Source organism: Bos indicus x Bos taurus, chromosome 17 (assembly GCF_003369695.1).
Source record: "Bos indicus x Bos taurus breed Angus x Brahman F1 hybrid chromosome 17, Bos_hybrid_MaternalHap_v2.0, whole genome shotgun sequence".
Lineage (NCBI taxonomy): Eukaryota > Metazoa > Chordata > Mammalia > Artiodactyla > Bovidae > Bos > Bos indicus x Bos taurus.
Window position 1 is genome coordinate 66239991 of NC_040092.1, and position 19104 is coordinate 66259094.

General features: G+C 42.0%; 1 protein-coding gene and 1 non-coding gene across 5 annotated transcripts in view; one reads left to right on the plus strand and one right to left on the minus strand.

Moving 5' to 3' along the window:
• Window positions 1-19104, plus strand: part of FAM160A1 (family with sequence similarity 160 member A1) — a 307897-nt gene that overhangs the window by 13344 nt on the left and 275449 nt on the right. The window lies entirely within an intron of this gene.
• LOC113875208 lies at window positions 12518-12622 on the minus strand. The gene has a single exon (XR_003506206.1). It is a non-coding gene; the product is annotated as a U6 spliceosomal RNA (small nuclear RNA).

The following is a 19104-nucleotide window of genomic DNA, read 5'->3' on the forward strand; positions in this document are numbered from 1 at the left end:
AAGAGTCGGACACGACTGAGCGACTTCACTTTCACTTTTCACTTTCATGCATTGGAGAAGGAAATGGCAACCCACTCCAGTGTTCTTGCCTGGAAAATCCCAGGGACAGGGGAGCCTGGTGGGCTGCCATCTCTGGGGTCGCACAGAGTCAGACACGACTGAAGCGACTTAGCAGCAGCAGCAGCAGCAATGAAATAACAACCTAGGGAATGATTGTCAGTGACTCCTGAAACTTAGGTCAAAGGGCAATTGGGAACTTTATAATTGATAACATCAGACAGAGAATCCCTGTACCCACTGATCAGTGTTAACGTTACAAAAAGAGAAAAAAGTAAATACGTGCCCCCTAATTGGATAAAATAGGAAATATATAGAACCATTTGACATTACTTATCAAAAACCTGAATATGATTCTAATTAAGACTTTGTTTCTAACTGCTAGTTTATAAGAAGCACAGGAAAAAGGGGACCATGTTTAAAAATATCATGGAGATGTGATCAGCCAAATCCAGAATGTAGATATATCTGCAGAACAAGTTATTTTGTTTGTTCAGTAAATAAATGGCAAGAAAAACAAAAGAAGGAAGAACTATTATTTTTTTCCCCAAAGTCAGTGTCAGATAAGTGTTTTCATTTATTATATTTGAAAAAGTTGCCTGAGACTTAAGAGACATAAGTATTTTTGTATCTTGATTTGGCTAAATCACCACAAAGTTATAAATTATAAATATGAAATTAAGGCAATTTGGGAAATTTAAACTCTGGATTTAGACACATTAAAGGACTTTAACAAAGGGAATGATCATGGTATTATTTTAAAAAAGAGTATTTCTTAAATATACATAATAAAAAATTTTCAGTTTGTATAATATTGTGTTAGTTTCCTATAACTATGGTAACATTACCACTGACTGGGTGGATCAAACAACAGAAGTTATTCTCTCATAGTTCTGGAGACTCGAAGTCTAAAGTCAAGGAGTAGGCAAGGCCATGGTCCCTGTGCGATGCTAGGGGAGAATTCTTTCTTCTTCGCTGGAAGCTGTCCTTGGTCTGTGACTGCATCTCTCTGTCCCACCTCGCTTGGCTTTCTCCTCTTGGGATGTCTGTGTCTTGTCTCCTCTCCCTCTTTCCTATAAGGATACATGGGATTGCATTTAGGACTTACTTGGATAATCCAAGATGAATTCCTCCTTAAGACTGAAAGTTATAGCTGTATTTTTTCCCCTATATAAACTAATATTCAGAGCATCTGGGGATTGGGAAGTGACATATCTTTGTGGGCCATTTTTTTCTTGACTCAGATATGATGTATGATTTGGGCCATGCCTTGAGGCGTGTGAGATCTGAGCTTCCTGACCAGGGATTGAACCTGGGCCCCCTGCAGTGGAAGCACAGAGTCTTAACCACTGGACTACCATGGAAGTCCTGAAATTTGCTTTAAACAATCCAGCAGAGGCAAGAAGTGGGAATGGCAGGTTGTGAATAGCTATACATTGTTAATTGCTGACCTGAGTGATGGTAGCTCATCATACATAAAAACAAACAGAACAGGTAAATCAAAATGCCTTAGTGTCAGTTCCTTTCAGAATTTGGAACGTACGTATCAAGCCCTGATAAAGAAAAACTTCATATTTTTTCTGTTCATAAAACTTAGATATTAGGGAATTCCCTGATGGACCAGTGGTTCAGACTCTGTACGTTCACTGCTGAGGGCCTGGGTTCGATCCCTGGTTGGAGAGCTGAGATCCACAAGCTGCAATGTGCGGCCAAAAAAAGAAAAAAATTACATGTGAGATGTCTAATATCCTTGTTAATCCTTCAAGTTTTCACTACCCTTTTGGATGTACTTGTTTGCACTTCTTAAGAAAAGTAAGGGGTGAGTGAATATCCCTTCACTTGAAATACAGAAATTGTAAGACCTGAGTCTTAGATAAAAACCCACTTTACTCTTCCTCACTAAAATACTGGTGAGTGCATGAAGCAACAGTCAGCTTGGGAAACTCATGGGCCACGTGACTTATCATGACACCTTTGTCAAGCAGGTAAAATCACGAAAGGGTCAACCTTTTTACTGGAGGGCTCGCCTTTCAACTGTGTTTTAAGGTGATCATAAAATGTCCAGGTGAGCAGCAAACTTGGCATATCGAGTACGCTGGCAGAGCTCAATAGTAATAAATATTTTTCTGTGAATTACTTTTTTAGTTTTGTAAGTCTTGAGATTTTAATTCTTAATTCTAATCTACTTTGTTTTTCCTGAAAAGTAAAAGATAATGAGATTTTTCATGATTTCTCTTCTTTACCTCTGCTGGAAAGATTTCAAGGCATACATTTAAAAACAACCACAAAGAGCTGTTGTTGCATATCAGAAGTTATATTTCTGTGTGTCCAATTTAGCTTAAGTGTGTTATAAAGTATAGAGACTGTCAAGACTGTGTTTTAAGTGATTCAGGTTACTTCACATATACTTTAGTTGCTTAATGATTTTTTTTTAAGGAAAACAGAAATTCATATGCAGAGTCTGCAATCAAATAATGCCTGGGTTGTGACTTAAGTCACCAAAAGCAGTATTTTTAAATGTCAGTTTATCAACATGCTGTAGTTTTATATTCTTTCTTCAGTGATTTTTATATTGAATCTGTTTCTTTCCAAGTTGAAAACTGTATTTTCAAGGAGTGGTGTAGAATCTAGTTGCAAAATCTCAAAGTTAGACTGTCTTTTTTTTTTTTTTAGCTCATGGCATTAGACTTTAGCTGGTACATTTGTTGTTGATGCATGAGACTACTAAAACCCAGATCCCCCTGTATGTTTGTTCTGAGTATGGCCCAGATTGGCCTGTGTGCATCAAACACAAGAACAAGCGGCAAATTCAGTACAAAACTGGACTTTTTGTGTATTCATGGAGTTTATAAGGGTGACTGCATTTTGAACTTTATACCATCTTATGGGGGCTTCCCAGGTGGCTCAGTGGTAATGAATCTGCTTGCAATGCAGAAGTCTCAGGAGATACAGGTTTGATCCCTGTGTTGGGAAGATCTCCTTGAGAAGGAAATGGCAACCCACTCCAGTATTCTTGCCTAGAAATTTCCATGGACAGAGGAGCCTGGCAGGCTACAGTCCATGGAGTTGCAAAGAGTCAGACATGACTGAGCATGCACCACCACACAGAAAAACCCGAGTGCACTTTTGGCTGACCCAATACATTGCTATGACATGGTAACTAACCCAGGCCTACTGAAAAGCTGCATTTCTTTGGAGGGTATGGATTAGAAGTAGCATATCATAGTAAGATAGATATAAAAATGATTTTTCCATGTGGGTGAAATCATTCAGTTTAGTTCAGTTCAGTTGCTCAGTCGTGTCTGACTGTTTGTGACCCCATGGACTGCAGCACACCAGACTTCCCTGTCCATCAGGGAATTACCAGGGAACCAGTGAAATCATTGGTAAAAGAATAGATTTAAATCACTGCAAGCCTCTTGGGCATTCTGGTTGCTTACTAAATGGTTTATTATAAAACTTGATGGTGATTATTAAATCTCTCAGCCATTCCCTCCTTTCAGAGTTATAAAATCACCTGATTTATGTACCCTGTAATAAAAGAGAAATGATGTAGGGAAATCATTGAGATAATGGTTTACATTTCACTTGATATAGTATCATGAGAATCTGTTCTGCATTTTTTAGTGTGTTTTTGTGCAAGAAAAATATTTACTCAGTAATAAGGTATGGGTTTTTTATTACCCGGGTGCAACTCAGTTTTTCAGGAACATGCATTTTTACATAAAATGAAATACTTCCTAAGTCTTGTTTTTCTCTTTGTTATTTTTTCTTCTTTATATAAAAGATAAAATATGTGGGACCTGATTGAAAAAGAACTCTGACATTTGCATTGTGTGCTTTGGTTTGCAACTGATTAGCAAATAAGGAGGAGAAGGCAACGGCACCCCACTCCAGTACTCTTGCCTGGAAAATCCTATGGGCGGAGGAGCCTGGTGGGCTGCAGTCCATGGCGTCGCTAAGAGTCGGACACGACTAAGCGCTTCCCTTTCACTTTTCACTTTCATCATTGGAGAAGGAAATGGCAACCCACTCCAGTGTTCTTGCCTGGAGAATCCCGGGGATGGGGGAGCCTGGTGGGTTGCCGTCTCTGGGCTCGCACAGAGTCGGACACGACTGAAGTGACTTAGCAGCAGCAAATAAGGAATTCTTAGGCAAAACGAAAGTATTATCTTTGAGTAAATAACAAATACAGAATACCATCCTAACTTTTACTGCTTTTACATCCAGTGCCTCTCAAATCCACCCCTTTCTCTCGTCTGTGTTATCTCCACCCTCTCTTGTAGATTATTACAGTATCTTCTTAACTGGTCTTCCAGCTTCTCTTCTGTCCACTCTCCAGTTGGTTCTTTACTCCAGCCTTGGTGATATTAAATAATGTTGATTTTATGGTGTCTCTTTCCCATCCTCCTTCCCATTTGAAAGTCCAGTTGAGGCCTCTCGTCACTCTTAAGGTAAGTGAAGATCCTTACTGTGTGCCAGGCTCTGTGGAGTCCAGCTGACTACCTTGCCAGCCTCATCCTGGACCATTCTCTCACTAGTATTGAGACACTTCTCGACGCTAGTATTCACACTAGTATTCATGCAAAACTAGTATTCCCACTAGTATTCCCTCAGTGATAGTGTTCTCACTTGTATTCACTCAGTGCTAGTGTTCTCACTAGTATTTACTCAATACAGGCAATGGCACCCCACTCCAGTACTCTTGCCTGGAAAATCCCATGGACGGAGGAGCCTGGTGGGCTGCAGTCCATGGGGTTACAAAGAGTCACACAAGACTGAGTGACTTCATTTTCACTTTTCACTTTCATGCATTAGAGAAGGAAATGGCAATCCACTCCAGTGTTCTTGCCTGGAGTATCCCAGGGACGGGGGAGCCTGGTGGGCTGCTGTCTATGAGGTCGCACAGAGTTGGACACGACTGAAGCGACTTAGCAGCAGCAGTAGCAGTATTCTCACTAGAATTCCCTCGGTGCTAGTATTCCCACTAGTATTCCCTCGGTGCTAGTATTCCCACTAGTATTCCCTCGGTGCTAGTATTCTCACTAGAATTCCCTCGGTGCTAGTATTCCCACTAGCATTCCCTCGGTGCTAGTATTCTCATTAGTTTTAAAGTAGTGCTTTAGCACTGCAGTCTTTCTTTCATTTCTTAATGTGCCCATAGTCTTAAAAAAACAAAACCAAACCACAGAGCCTTTGCACATGCTGTTCATGCTACTTGAAACATCATTCTCCTCTACTCCACCCAGTCTCCATACCTTTCCCTTCATAGTCTCTTTGTTTAGTTAGTTAACTGCTGATTATCTTCAGTTCAGATGACATCTCTGGACCTCCATGGTGGTGCAGTGGATAAGAATCTGCCTGCCAGTGCAGGGGACACAGGTTCGATCCCTGGTCTGGAAAGTTCCCACATGCCATGGTGGAGCTAAGCCTGTGTGGCACAACTCCTGAATCCTGAACTCCTGGAGCCTGTGCTCTGCAAGAAGAGAAGTCACAGAGATGAGAAGCCTGAGCACCACAGCTGGAGAGTAGCCCCCTGCTGCTGCAACTAGAAAAGGTCTATACACAGCGACATAAAGAACTGGCGCCAACAGCCAAAACAAAAACTGCATCTTCTTAGAAAGCCTCTTTACACCAGCTGGTTCTCACTGTTACAGGCTTGTTAAAATAACAAGGCGGCCAATGGAGCCGCTCCTGCCCAGGTGCTCCATCTGCAAACTGACACTTAGATGATTCCAGTGTCCCTTGCTCCTTGGAAGAAAAGCTATGACAAACCTAAACAGTGTATTAAAAAGCAGAGACATCACTTTGCCAACAAAGGTCCGTGTAGTCAATGCTATGGTTTTCTCAGTAGTCATGTACAGATGTGAGAGTTAAACCAGAAAGAAGGCTTGAGTGCTGAAGAATTGATGCTTTCTAATTGTGGTGCTGGAGAAGACTCTTGACAGCAAGAAGATCAAACCAGTCAATCCTAAAGGAAATCAATCCTGAATGTTCATTGGAAGGGCTGATGCTAAAGCTGATGCTCCAGTACATTGGCCAGCTGATGCGAAAAGTCAACTCACTGGAAAAGACCCTGATGCTGGGAAAGATTGAGGGTGGGAAGAGGAGGGGCCAACAGAGGATGAGATGGTTGGATGTCATCATAGGCTCAGTGAACATGAGTTTGAGCCAACGCTAGGAGATAGTGAAGGACAAAGAGGCCTGGCGTGCTGCAGTCCAGGGGTCACAAAGGGTCGCACATGACTAGCGACTGAACAACAACAACAAAGTGTCCCTGAAACTGCTCTGCTTGACCAGGAGCCCCGGGAGCATGACCAGTGCATCAGTCCACAAGCGCCAGGTCAGCTCTGAGACTTCCTGCTGCAGACGAGGGTGACTGCATGGCCCTGCGTGTCACTGATGTTTCCTGTTTTTCCCTTCCTTGTTCTTTATTCTCTATCCTCTGAAAGCTTCCAGTCTTCTGCCCCATTTTACAGTTTCTACAGGGAGACTGTCCACTTCATGAAGTGTTAAATAAAGTTTGTTTGTATCATCTCACTGTCTTCTTTAGTAATTTTTAATAGGTTTTTGCATCACCCTGTGTCTTTTTTTTTTCCTCCCATTGGATTGACTTAATGGTTATAATTTGTGTGCTTCTGTAAATCATCTTCATGAGGCAGGTAGAGAGCCCTGCTCACCATTATCTTCCTAGGACTTAGCACAGTACTTGGCAGATACTTAGGAGCACTGTAAATATTTGTTGTATGAATGAATAACGTGAAAAAATGGAATCAGAGATAGCTGTTACCTGATTAAGTAAACGTACAATCCCAATACTAAAGACATCCTAAAAAGCAAAACATGCTCTTCAAAGAAGTCATCTAGGGAGGTTGCCTGCTTATCCCATAGCTGCTGCTCTTACAAGGGGAATTTGGAATAGTTTTAAAGAATTGTCTTTGGAAGTAGTTTTCAAGCCACATAAAAAAAGCACTTGTTCTTTTGATTAAAAATAATATCCAGCTTAGTGGTTCCCTTCATTTTTTAAATGTATTTCCAGCTCACAGATCTCAACTTCCACTTTCAAAGACCCAGATTTGTCACAGTTGAAGTTTTCAAAAAGGTGTTATATACGTAAAGGCAGCCTTAAAAGACTTGCTAAGACATCTTGAGCATTGGTGGGCATTTTTGTGATGAGCATGTAGTTTGAAGGGACTAATATTCCTGTAGACGTGTGGACTTTGGTATTCTTGTTAACTTTACTGAAGTTGCTCTTGATGCTGTGCGGATGTCTCACTTTTGCTTCTGGCGGTGAGGAAGGGGGATACATTTTACTCTCAAGTCGTTCACTTCATCCTGGTGCCTCCCATCCTCCATGGGCAAAACACGTCTTGCAATTTTTTTGTTTTATACCAGCAAGTATTATAATAGGGAACTGAATTAACTATTATCAAGTGTTTTAAATTCCTTAGATGTTGAGTTCTTTGTTTCGGAAAAGTCCCTGTTAGTGTGAAACATGTCAGAACTGCAACCACGTTCTTCCACTGAAAAGTATCAGGGGTTCTTGCCAACTTCTGCTATTCAAGATTATTCAATATTTTTGTTAATTTATCTTTTTAGCCCCTATGCGTGCATGTGTGCTTAGTTGCTTCGGTCGTGTCTGACTCTTTGTGACCCCATGGACTGTAGCTTGCCAGGCTCCTCTATAGGATTTTCCAAGCAAGAATACTGGAGTTGGTTGCCATGCCCTCCTCCAGGGGAATCTTCCTGATGCAGGGATCAAACCTACATGTCCCGTATTGCAGGCAGATTCTTTACCTCTGAGCCACTGGGGAAGACCTTAGCCACTATCACTTAGCGATTTTCAGGAGACTTAAGTTCAATGCCTAGGTCAGGAGGATCCCCCAGAGGAGGAAATGACAACCCACTGCAGTATTCTTGCCTGGGAAATCCCATGGACAGAGGAGCCTGGCAGTCCACAGGGTTGCAAAACAGTCGGGCACGATAGAGCGACTGAGCACACATGCACTCATTGCCCCTTTACTTCCTGATTTTGGAAGGAAGTAGCTTTCTGCACTTTCTCTCTAACACTTTAAATCAGCGTGGATTTTTAAGTGGGAGTAACTGAGTTAAAATAACATGTCTGTGATTTGAATCTCTGGGAAGGCTTTTGGAGATACTGAACTGATAACTGCAGCTATTAAAGATTATCTTAAAGCAGGACATTTATCATAGCTCCATTCGGGTCACCATGAGCGCTGTGTTTTTTAATTGTTCACTTTTGAGAAAATGCTGTCAACTCAGTGCAGTATAGGTGTTCTCAGAAGAGTGACCTGCTCTGCGAGCTCACAGGGTGGCAAGCCTTAGCTACACAGCTGGGAACATAAGTTCTATTGACCTTTTATTCTCAAGTGTTCTTGTTTTCCCCTGAGCACCAGAGATTTGGCTTTCATTTGCATTTTGTTGGGTTTACTACTTGCCAGTAAGGGCTTCCATTTTCATATTGCTTCTGTGCTGGCAGCATTTATTTATGCAAATATAGTTTTATGCCTCCAGTACAAATATTTTCTTTGCCTGGCAATAGTATCAAGGTTTGTTAGAGAATACTCTTTTGAATTTGGTCTTTTAAAGGGTGGTTCTATGTTAATTGTCTTCTGTGGCAGTTCATTGCTTTTTATTAAATGAGGATCTTAGAGACCATTTAATGGTCGTACAGAAGACTCACTGTGTTCTCTGCCTGTCTGTGTGAATCTCAGTGAATCCCATCTTGACTGAGTCATAACCTCATACCTGATCAGTGACATTCATCTGTATGATTGCTGACTAACCACTCCCCACCTCCCAACAGAACTGCCCCCCAGAGGGATTTGAGTGCATTTTGATTGAGATGCACTTACATTAACATTAAGCTCTTTATTATTATTTTTAAAACTAAATCATCCCACCTTAAGCTGGGGTCATGGTACTGTGTACTGTGTTTAATGGGTACAGTTCTTGTTCTCATCACTTATCTGATTGCTGTGCTGTTTCCTGTGTGGGAAAGAGAATTGCCCTTCAGGTGAGGCAGTGCCATTCTGGGACATTATGATGCCATGGCTCTAGGAAGTCTTAGGAATGATGGCACTCATGTGCTCAAGTCACCTGTGCTCGCAGGATGAGTGCTGAAGGACTGTAAGGGTATGAAAAATTGATGGAGAATTAATACCTTGTAAAGAAAATTCCCTAGGGCCTCCCCAGTGGCTCAGAGGTAAAGAATTCACCTGCCAATGCAGGAGACATGGGTTTTATCCGTGGGTTGGGAAGATGCCCTGGAAGAGGAAATGGCAATCCACTCTAGTATTCTTGCCTGGAGAATTCCATGGACAGAGGAGCCTTCTGGGCTACAGTCTGTGCGGTCACAAAGAGTCGGACACGACTGAGCAATTGAGCACCTACACACGAACAAAGCCTGTACTGTTTTAAATAATGACCCACTCAAGCTCAGTGAATATATATTAAGATTTTCTAACATGAGTTAGAACCATTTAAGACTGATAAAGAAGGGGTAATAGAGGACTTAGGACAGGCTGTTCATTTAGCTATGAAGTGAGTAGACTGCTTTGCATGAGAGGTCCTCCTGGCCTTCTAAGGAGGAAGCTGAAGTGAAGAGAGGTTCAACAGCGTGCTCAGAGTCACAGAAGTGAACAGAAACAGAGCCAGGACCCCAACCCAGATCATTCTGACAGACTGCTGGTGATCTTCCCTCTGCAGTGCTGTCTTTCCCCTGGCATCCTGTGTCATAAGAAATAAAATGAGTTGTATTTTATTTACTTATTTTTTGGTTGTACTGCACTGCACAGCATGTGGAATCTTCGTTCTCTGACCAGGGTTCGAACCTGTGCCCCCTGCATTGGAAGCACAGAGACTTAACCACTGGATCACTAGGGACGTCCCTGGATTCTCCTATATTGACAAGAGGAAACATTCAGATTTAGAACATACAAGCTCAAGTAATGTATTAATTTATTAAATCATTTGTTCAGAAATCTACCAAGGAGTTCATATGTGTGAAGTACCATGTGTGTTAGTTGCTCAGGTTGTGTCCGACTGTTCGGGACCCCATGGACTATAGCCCTCCAGGCTCCTCTGTCCATGGAATTCTCCAGGCAAGAATACTAGCGTGTGTATCCATTCCCTTCTCCAGGGGATCTTCCTGACCCAGGGATCAAACCCAGATCTTCTGCATTACAGATGGATTCTTTACCATCTGAGCCAATGGGTTTCCTATAAAGCACCATGCTAGGAGCCAGAGTAGGATATCAAGATCACCAAACTGTCAGAGCTTGTAAAATATGTTTAATAATAACTTTTATATACAAGACAGAATTCATTCAACAGTCTTTGGGGGAGGGTCACTGTGGTGTTCTAGGACTGGCCTAGACACTTGGGATCATTCAGCTGTTTATCAATTCATGCTTAGCCTTGGATCACCTAGTCTGTGCCCGACACTGTTGTAGATGCTGGGAAGAAAGATGAGATTAACGCAAGCGAACTGTGTTCTCACTTAGTACGTTCTAGTGGGAGAGACACACAATAAATAAGCAAGAGAAGACTTGTTCTGCAGGGAGTGGAGCTCGGATGGTGTGCGGATAGCTGGCTACATTAGATTGCAGAGATAGATAAGATTTGATCCTTGCCCTGGAGGAGGCAGATGCGTAAACAGTGAACTACAGTAGAATCAATATGTGCAGTGATTCACGTAGGAGCAGAACGCTGTGGGTGACTGGAGGGATGTGAAATCTGAGGGAGGATGGGGAGCTGCCGAACCAGATGTGTTTTGGGGATGGTGACTGTGGAGCAGCCTCAAGCATAGGCTAGACAGGGAGGGACTGAGGATAGGACGTGCTAATTCCTCTCTGGGCTAAGAGCCCTAGATGAGTGCAGGAGGACGGAGAGGAGCAAGTGTTACTTCTCACAGAGAGAACTACAGAAGGCTTCCTGAGTGAGATGACATTTCAGCTTGATCCTTAAATATACAGATGTGAAGGGAAGGGCATCTCATGGGTATACAACCATGAACAAAAGGGAAGATCCAGCTTATAGCAGGAGTGGCTAGACTTAAGGGCCTATAGACTGGCTGGAGCAGAAGCTATGTGAGAAAGAGGGCCATGGGGGCTTAGGTAGACAGATTTGCTTCAGGTAAGCGGAGGGAACCTGCTTCAGGTAACCTGTAACCGGTTACAGTTTCATTTTTTTAAGTGGACTGACATAGTCACAACCTTAGGAACATTCTTCTGCAGTAGCATATATGAGAAAGTGGAGTGGAGAGAGAGAGAGCTGGGAGATGATTCAGGAAGGCATGTGATCTGATGACCCTGAGGTATTGGGGATATGATCTAGAAAAGTGGGCCTGGGACTGGATCAGAGAACATGGACAGGTAGAATAGTAAGGCAGACTACTGATCAGACGTGGGCAGTTAAGGAAAAGAAGGAGAAGACTGATTGCAAGGATGTAAGCCCAGTTGACTAAGAGGATGGGATTTTTTTTTTTTTGCGGCGGGGTTGGGGGGGAGCGAGGGAGGGCACAGTATAAGGAATGCAGAATCTTTGTTCCCCAACCAGAGATCAAACCTGTGCCCCCTGCAGTAGAAGCACAGAGTCCTAACCTCTGGACTGCCAGGGAAGTCCCGAGGATAGGGTTTTTATGACAAGCTGAGGATGGCAGAAGGAAAAATGTGTTTGAGAGGTCAGATAGCTAAGATTAGTTTGGGACTTGTGGAGTTGGTACTGGTGGGACCTTGAGGTAGGAATGTCAGATAAGTAAATGAAGATAGTACTTTAGCTCTGGGTTGGAAGGTGTAGGTGGGAGTGGTAATAGAAAGTGAAAGTGAAAAGTGGTTCCATTTGTGGGCTAGATCACAGTGGCCAGGGACTGACTTGTTCAAAGAAAGGAGGTGAGGATGGAAACTTAGGAGCATCATAATTTTGGTGATTTATTTTAATTTTTGTTCTTGCACTTTAGTGCTAATAATCTCCTAAACTACACTGTTGGACTTCCAGCTTTTTACTCTCAGCTCAATCTACTGTATTGCTGGGAAAATTTGGGCTCCTGGGCTATATGATCTTGATTCCATTGTAGAATTTGGTTTTAATCTGGGACAACATAAAAAAAACAAACCAGCTTTGTGACCTTATTTGAGATATTGGGAAATTTTTCCATCATGTCTTTCTGTGTCTCCTAGAGCAGCTGTTTTACAGCAAGTGTTTGGAAACAGCTTTGCTTCCCTGGAGGAGTAGAAATGTTTTTTCTTCATAGAAAATCATATAACTGATCACATTTACTTTTTCATCTTGACTGCTAGGAAGCACTCAGATTCCCTGCTTAGCTGTAGTCACTGTGTAGGACTCAAATAGCTCTCCATATCTGAGTTCTATACCAATATCTCTTATGCCAGGCACAGTCTTCATTTTCTTCTCTAAGCATTCCTTGGTCATGAATCTTTAAAAATATCATTGGTTCGCAAATTTGTGTGGCATCCCTGTGCAGAGGCCATGCTAATCTTCTCTGGATTGTTCTAGTTTTAATGTATGTGTTTCCCAAGTGAGCTTTGCTTGGTCATGATCTTTAATTTCCTTCTGTAATACATGCATTTCTCAGACCATCTCAGATTCTTTGTAGAATGAGATGTGCATGCATGCTAAGTCACTTTAATCGTGCCCAACTCTGTGTGACCCTATGAACTGTAGCCCACCAAGCTCCTCTGTCCGTGGGATTCTCTAGGCAAGAATACTGGAATGGGTTGCCATGCCCTCCTCCAGGGGATCTTCCTGAACCAGGGATCCAGTCTGCGTCTCTTAGATCTCATGCATTGGCAGGTGGATTCTTTATCACTGGCACCACCTGGGAAGAATGAGATGAGGACTAAATAAATAGTGCAACTATGCTGTTCACTATATGAATGAGTTATACGTAGGGTGTTATAGGTCAGTATGTAAATACACTGACTCATCACATTTTAAATTTATATGTTCTTTGTTTTCTATGAACTTTGTCTTAATTGATAGCTTTTTTAGGCAAATGATACATATAGTCGCAGACAATAAAACTGTCAGGCGAGTGTATGCTCCTTGGTTCTTTGTCTTGTCACAATGATGATTTGGAGCAACGGACATTAAAGCCCTCGGCGCGTCACAGCCCTCTCAGGTCTTGAACAAACCGTGTCATAGCTCTTAGGCAAATCAGTGTTACAGTTCTATTTTATTTATAAGATAGCAGGAGAATCCATCCTCAAAGAAGAGAAGAGAGTGGAGGAACGCGGAGGGAGGGGGCGTGGGGGCGGTGGAGAGAGAGAGAGCAAGAGCACTTGGCTCCTCCTTTTATATGTTTTCTTCCCCCTGGGCCGCCCTCTGCAAATTGGGCTCAGCCAGGAATGCTGTTCTACCTGAAGTCCTCACTTTGGTCCTTGGACCTTTCTTTGACCTTCCTTTGTTCTATTTTTGTAGGCTTTTCCCTTCTTTGTCTTTTGAAAGTGAAAGTGAAGTCGCTCAGTCGTGCCTGACTCTTTGCGACCCCATGGATAGTAGCCTGCACCAAGCTCCTCTGTCCATGGGATTTTCAAGGCAAGAGTACTGGAGTGGGTTGTCATTTCCTTCTCCAGGAACCTTCCCAACCCAGGGAAGGTTTTAGCCACCACCATTTTGGACTCTTTTTCCCTATTCTTATGACCAACCTAGATAGCATATTAAAAAGCAGAGACATTACTTTGCCAACAAAGGTCCATCTAGTCAAGGCTATGGTTTTTCCAGTGGTCATGTATGGATGTGAGAGTTGGACTGTGAAGAAGGCTGAGCGCCGAAGAATTGATGCTTTTAAACTGTGGTGTTGGAGAAGACTCTTGAGAGTCCCTTGGACTTCAAAGAGATCCAAACAGTCCATCGTAAAGGAGATCAGTCTTGGGTGTTCTTTGGAAGGACTGATGTTGAAGCTGAAACTCCAATACTTTGGCCACCTCATGCGAAGAGTCAACTCATTGGAAAACACTCTGATCCTGGGAGGGATTGGGGGCAGAAGGAGAAGGGGACGACAGAGGATGAGATGGCTGGGTGGCATCACCGACTCCATGGACATTAGTTTGAGTGAACTTTGGGAGTTGGTGATAGACAGAGAGGCCTGGCATGCTGCAATTCATGGGGCTGCAAAGAGTCGGACATGACTGAGCGACTGAACGGAACTAAACTACCTGACAAAACTAAATGAAAAATGATGTAACAGCAGGAGCCAAGTTCATGTGTAAATGTTTGCACACTGACCCTCCACTCTGCCTCTTGATGAATTATTCATTTCCAGGTGAATGAGTCTTTGTAAAATTGTTGGAAGTTTTGGTCAGTCTTTCATAAGTTGTAATAGTTGTTTCATTTGGAAACTTGGAGTTGATGTTATTAATGGCCTGGGACTAATCATTGAAATTTGAGCTGACATGATCTAGTAACACTTTTATTTCCAATCAATGTGTGCAAATCCTGCCTCAGAAGACTGGATATTGTTCACTGTTGAGCAATGAGCAGGTCACTGGGTGGGTGAAAATAATTGACTTCTTTCTGCCAATCATTCCTGATTTCTGTGCTCTAAAAAAAGGTCTTTTCTTTTCTTTTATAGGAGGAAACTTTTGCTTTCAGTCATTAGATCCTTTATAACAAAAGTCTTTTAAATTAAAAAAGCCAAATAGTTAAGGGGTATCTGTGATTATTAAATTTGCCCTGTGTAGCCTCCAGCAGAAATTCACCACCCCGCTCAACCCCACACACCAATTTTAAACTTGACAAAGTCTTGTCCATACCTCAAACAACCCTGTCCTTTCTTATAAAATGGGAAAGCTATAAACCTATGCTGAGATAAATATAAGTGGTACAGAAAATGAGAAGTGAAGGGCAAAGGAGAAAAGGAAAGATATACCCATTTGAATGCAGAGTTCAAAAGAATAGCAAGGAGAGATAAGAAAGCCTTCCTCAGTGATCATTGCAAAGAAATAGAGGAAAACAATAGAATGGGAAAGACTAGAGATCTCTTCAAGAAAATTAGAGATACCAAGGGAACATTTCACGCAAAGATGGGTTCAATAAAGGACAGAAATGGTATGGACCTAACAGAAGCAGAATATATCAAGAAGAGGTGGAAAGAATGCACAGAAGAACTCTACAAAAAAGATCTTCATGACCCAGATAATCATGATGGTGTGATCACCAGCCTAGAGCCAGACATCCTGGAATGTGAAGTGAAGTGGGCCTTAGGAAGCATCACTACAAACAAAGCTAGTGGAGGTTATGGAATTCCAGTTGAGCTATTTCAGATCTTTAAAAGATGATACTGTGAAAGTGCTGTACTCAGTATGCTAACACTTTTAGAGAACTCAGCAGTGGCTACAGGACTAGAAAAGGTCAGTTTTCATTCCAATCCCAAAGAAAGGCAATGCCAAAGAATGCTCAAACTACCGGACAATTGCACTCATCTCACACGCTAGTAAAGTAATGCTCAAAATTCTCCAAGCCAGGCTTCAGCAATATGTGAACCATGAACTTCCAGATGTTCAAGCTGGTTTTAGAAAAGGCAGAGGAACCAGAGATGAAATTGCCAACATCCCTTGGATCATAGAAAAAGCAAGAGAGTTCCAGAAAAACATCTATTTCTGCTTTTTGACTATGCCAAAGCCTTTGACTGTGTAGATCACAACGAACTGTTGAAAAACCTTACCTGCCTCCTGAGAAATCTGTGTGCAATTTAAAAAGCAACAGTTAGAACTAGACCTGGAACAACAAACTGGTTCCAAATTGGGAAAGGAGTGTGTCAAGGTTGTATATTGTCACCCTGCTTATTTAACTTCTATGCAGAGTACATCATGTGAAATGCTGGGCTAGATGAAGCACAAGGTTCAATCAAGATTGCTGGGAGAAACATCAGTAACTTCACATACACAGATGACACCACCCTTATGGCAGAAAGCAAAGAACTAAAGAGCCTCTTGATGAAAGTGAAAGAGGAGAGTGAAAAAGTTGGCTTGAAATTCAACATTCAGAAAACTAAGATCATGGCATCCAGTCCCATCACTTCATGGCAAATAGATGGGCAAACAATGGAAGCAGTGAGAGCTTTTATTTTTTTAGGCTCCAAAATCACAGCAGATGATGACAGCAGCCATGAAATTAAAAGTTGCTTACCCGTTGGAAGAAAAGCTATGACTAACCTAGACAACATATTATAAAGCAGAGACATTACTTTGCCAACAAAGGTCCATCTAGTCAAAAGCTATGGTTTTTCTAGTAGTCATGTATGGATGTGAGAGTTGGACTATAAAGAAAGCTGAGCGCCAAAGAATTGATGCTTTTGAACTGTGGTGTTGGAGAAGACTCTTGAGAGTCCCTTGGACTGCAAGGAGATCCAACCAGTCCATCCTAAAGGAAATCAGTCCTGAATGTTCGTTGTAAGCTTAAGCTGAAACTCCAATACTTTGGCCTCCTGATGGGAAGAAATGACTCATTGGAAAAGACCTGATGCTGGGCAAGATTGAAAGCAGGAGGAGAAGGGGACGACAGAGGATGAGATGGTTGGATGGCATCACCAACTCAGTGGCCATGGATTTGAGTGGGCTGCAGAAGTTGGTGATGGACAGGGAGGCCTGGCGTCCGTGGCTTCCCAAAGGGTCGGATATAACGGAGTGACTGAACTAACTGAACTGAAAACTTTGCTCAGTTGCTTCAGTCGTGTCTGACTCTTTGTGATGCTATGGACTGTAGCCAGCCAGGCTTCTCTGTCTATGGGATTCTTCAGGCAAAAATACTGAAGTGAGTTGCCGTTTCCTACTCCAGGGGGTCTTCCTGACCCAAGGATGCAATCTGCATCTCTTACATCTCCTGCATTGGCAGGCAGATTTTTTGCCACTAACACCACCTTGGAAGAAGTGGTACAAAAAACTTTGTAGAATTAAGGGAATATCAAATGAGATATTTTTAGGAACTTTGTCTTTTAAAATAGTGATTCTAAGAAATGTCACTTTTATCTGTTTCAGCTGATGACCTACTTTCTATTTACATGTCAAATGTTGACATCAGAATATCTTTGTGATTCTGTTTGTGTAAGAATAAATGAATTCAGTTAAATAACACAGTGGTTTTTACATATTTAGACCCCATGTCCAGGTGGTGCTAGTGGTAAAGAACCTGCCTGCCAACACAGGAGATGTAAGAGATGTGGACTCAATCCCTGGGTCGGGAAGAGTCTCTGGAGGAGGGCGTGGGAACCCACTGCAGTGTTCTTGCTTGGAGAATCCCCATGGACAGAGGAGCCTGGCAGGCTACAGTCTATGGGGTCACACAGAATCGGACACAACTGAAGCGACTTAGCACGCAGGCACTCATTCCCCTCAGAGAAATGCAGTATTCTCAGTGTGTCAGTCATGTTTCAGGATCTTCTGCTGGTGTGGAGTTTGCAGTCATGGTTGAGCTGAACCTGCTCTTCTGCGATGCATCAGTGTTTGATTTCTTAGTCTTCATTAGAGCTTCTCAGCCCTCTTCAAACTTACCCTTATTTATTGTAAAAATACATCCTTAGGATTTTTATTACATTGAACAGAATCCTCTCTCAGTAACCATAGATTGAATTGCTTTCTAATCTCAGTAGCAAAAATAGTTGTTCTTTCCCTGAGCAGCTGGTTTATTTTTACCCCGGGGACACTGAATCTTATAAGAGATCATGTTTCCCTCTGCATGTTGGCTGCAGCCAAGCTCAGAGTCCCTCCTCCCCCTTAAATGTCTATAACACCTTAATTCAGACTCTCCTTATACCTTGTGGCTACAGTGTTGGCCGCAAGTGGTATACTTAGCTAATCCTACTGGTTTTAAAAGCTGTTTGAAGACAAGGATGCTGCTACTTTTGTTTATTTTCTTTGCAGTGTTGTCCCAGTGTCTGGCACTATCTGGCACTCAAATAATAGCCATTACTAGACCATTCAAAAATAGCTTCACGTTGGGCCCTCCGTGGTGGTAAAGATAAGGAGAAAGGAATACGTAGTGTGCAGGTGGAGGTTCTGAAATACGCTGAGGAGCAGAGGGATTGTATGTTTGAAAATATGGCGCCATGAAATAGGATCCTTGTAAGTATGAGAAAGGAAATGGCAATCCACTCCAGTATTCTTGCCTGGAGGATTCCATGGACAGAGAAGCCTGGAGGGCTACAGTCCACGGGGTTGCAAAGACTCGGACACGACTGAGTGACTGTCACTCACTCACTCAAGTATGAGAAAAGAATGTTGAATTTAGGAACCAACGTGTGCTGTTTTCCTCTTTGTGTTGCACCTGAATACACTGATGTATCAAAGTTGAGAGCCTGCCATCTCCCTTACCTTGCTCCAGTAAGAAAGATCAGTTCTCTTCTCTCACAGGAAAAAGATAAGGAGTTAGGAGAGGGACAGTTTATCAGTCAAGGATTAGAAGTTGCTCTGAGATCTATGCAGACAGATGGTGTAGATGTACCTACTGTGCTTTGCAGATTACATTACCTCTGAAATGGTTGTGAGCTGTAGCCGGTGATCCATGTATTCAACTATTATTCTTGATGATTAAATTCCAGTACAACCAGAGAATGTAGACAGATCCATGTGGTGAATTGTAGTAGTATGTGACATATAGTAAAACTCTAATAAGAAAGTCCATTGAAATGAAAATGAACTGAGTAAACTGAAGGCAAAAAGATCATCAGCTTTGGATACAGCGTAACATTTTATTTTATAATTGAATTTGCAAAATCTGTATTTGTATTGAGGAAGGGAAATTTTGTTTTTTAAAAATTTTAAAATGTGTTATATTCTATTACCATGTTATCACATATTGTTGGTAAGCATCATGATTCTAATTTTTCCAAAATCTAATCTAAAATTTTAAACATCACATGCTAAGGGAAAGAACTTTTTTCCATTGTATTTCTCTCTCCCTTCCCTTTCTCTGAAAAACCAAAGCATAAGTTTTGTTTAAGTGAAACAAAAACAGGAAAACCAGAATTTCATTTCTTAAAAACTTTGCTTAAGGTCTTGAAGTAATTTC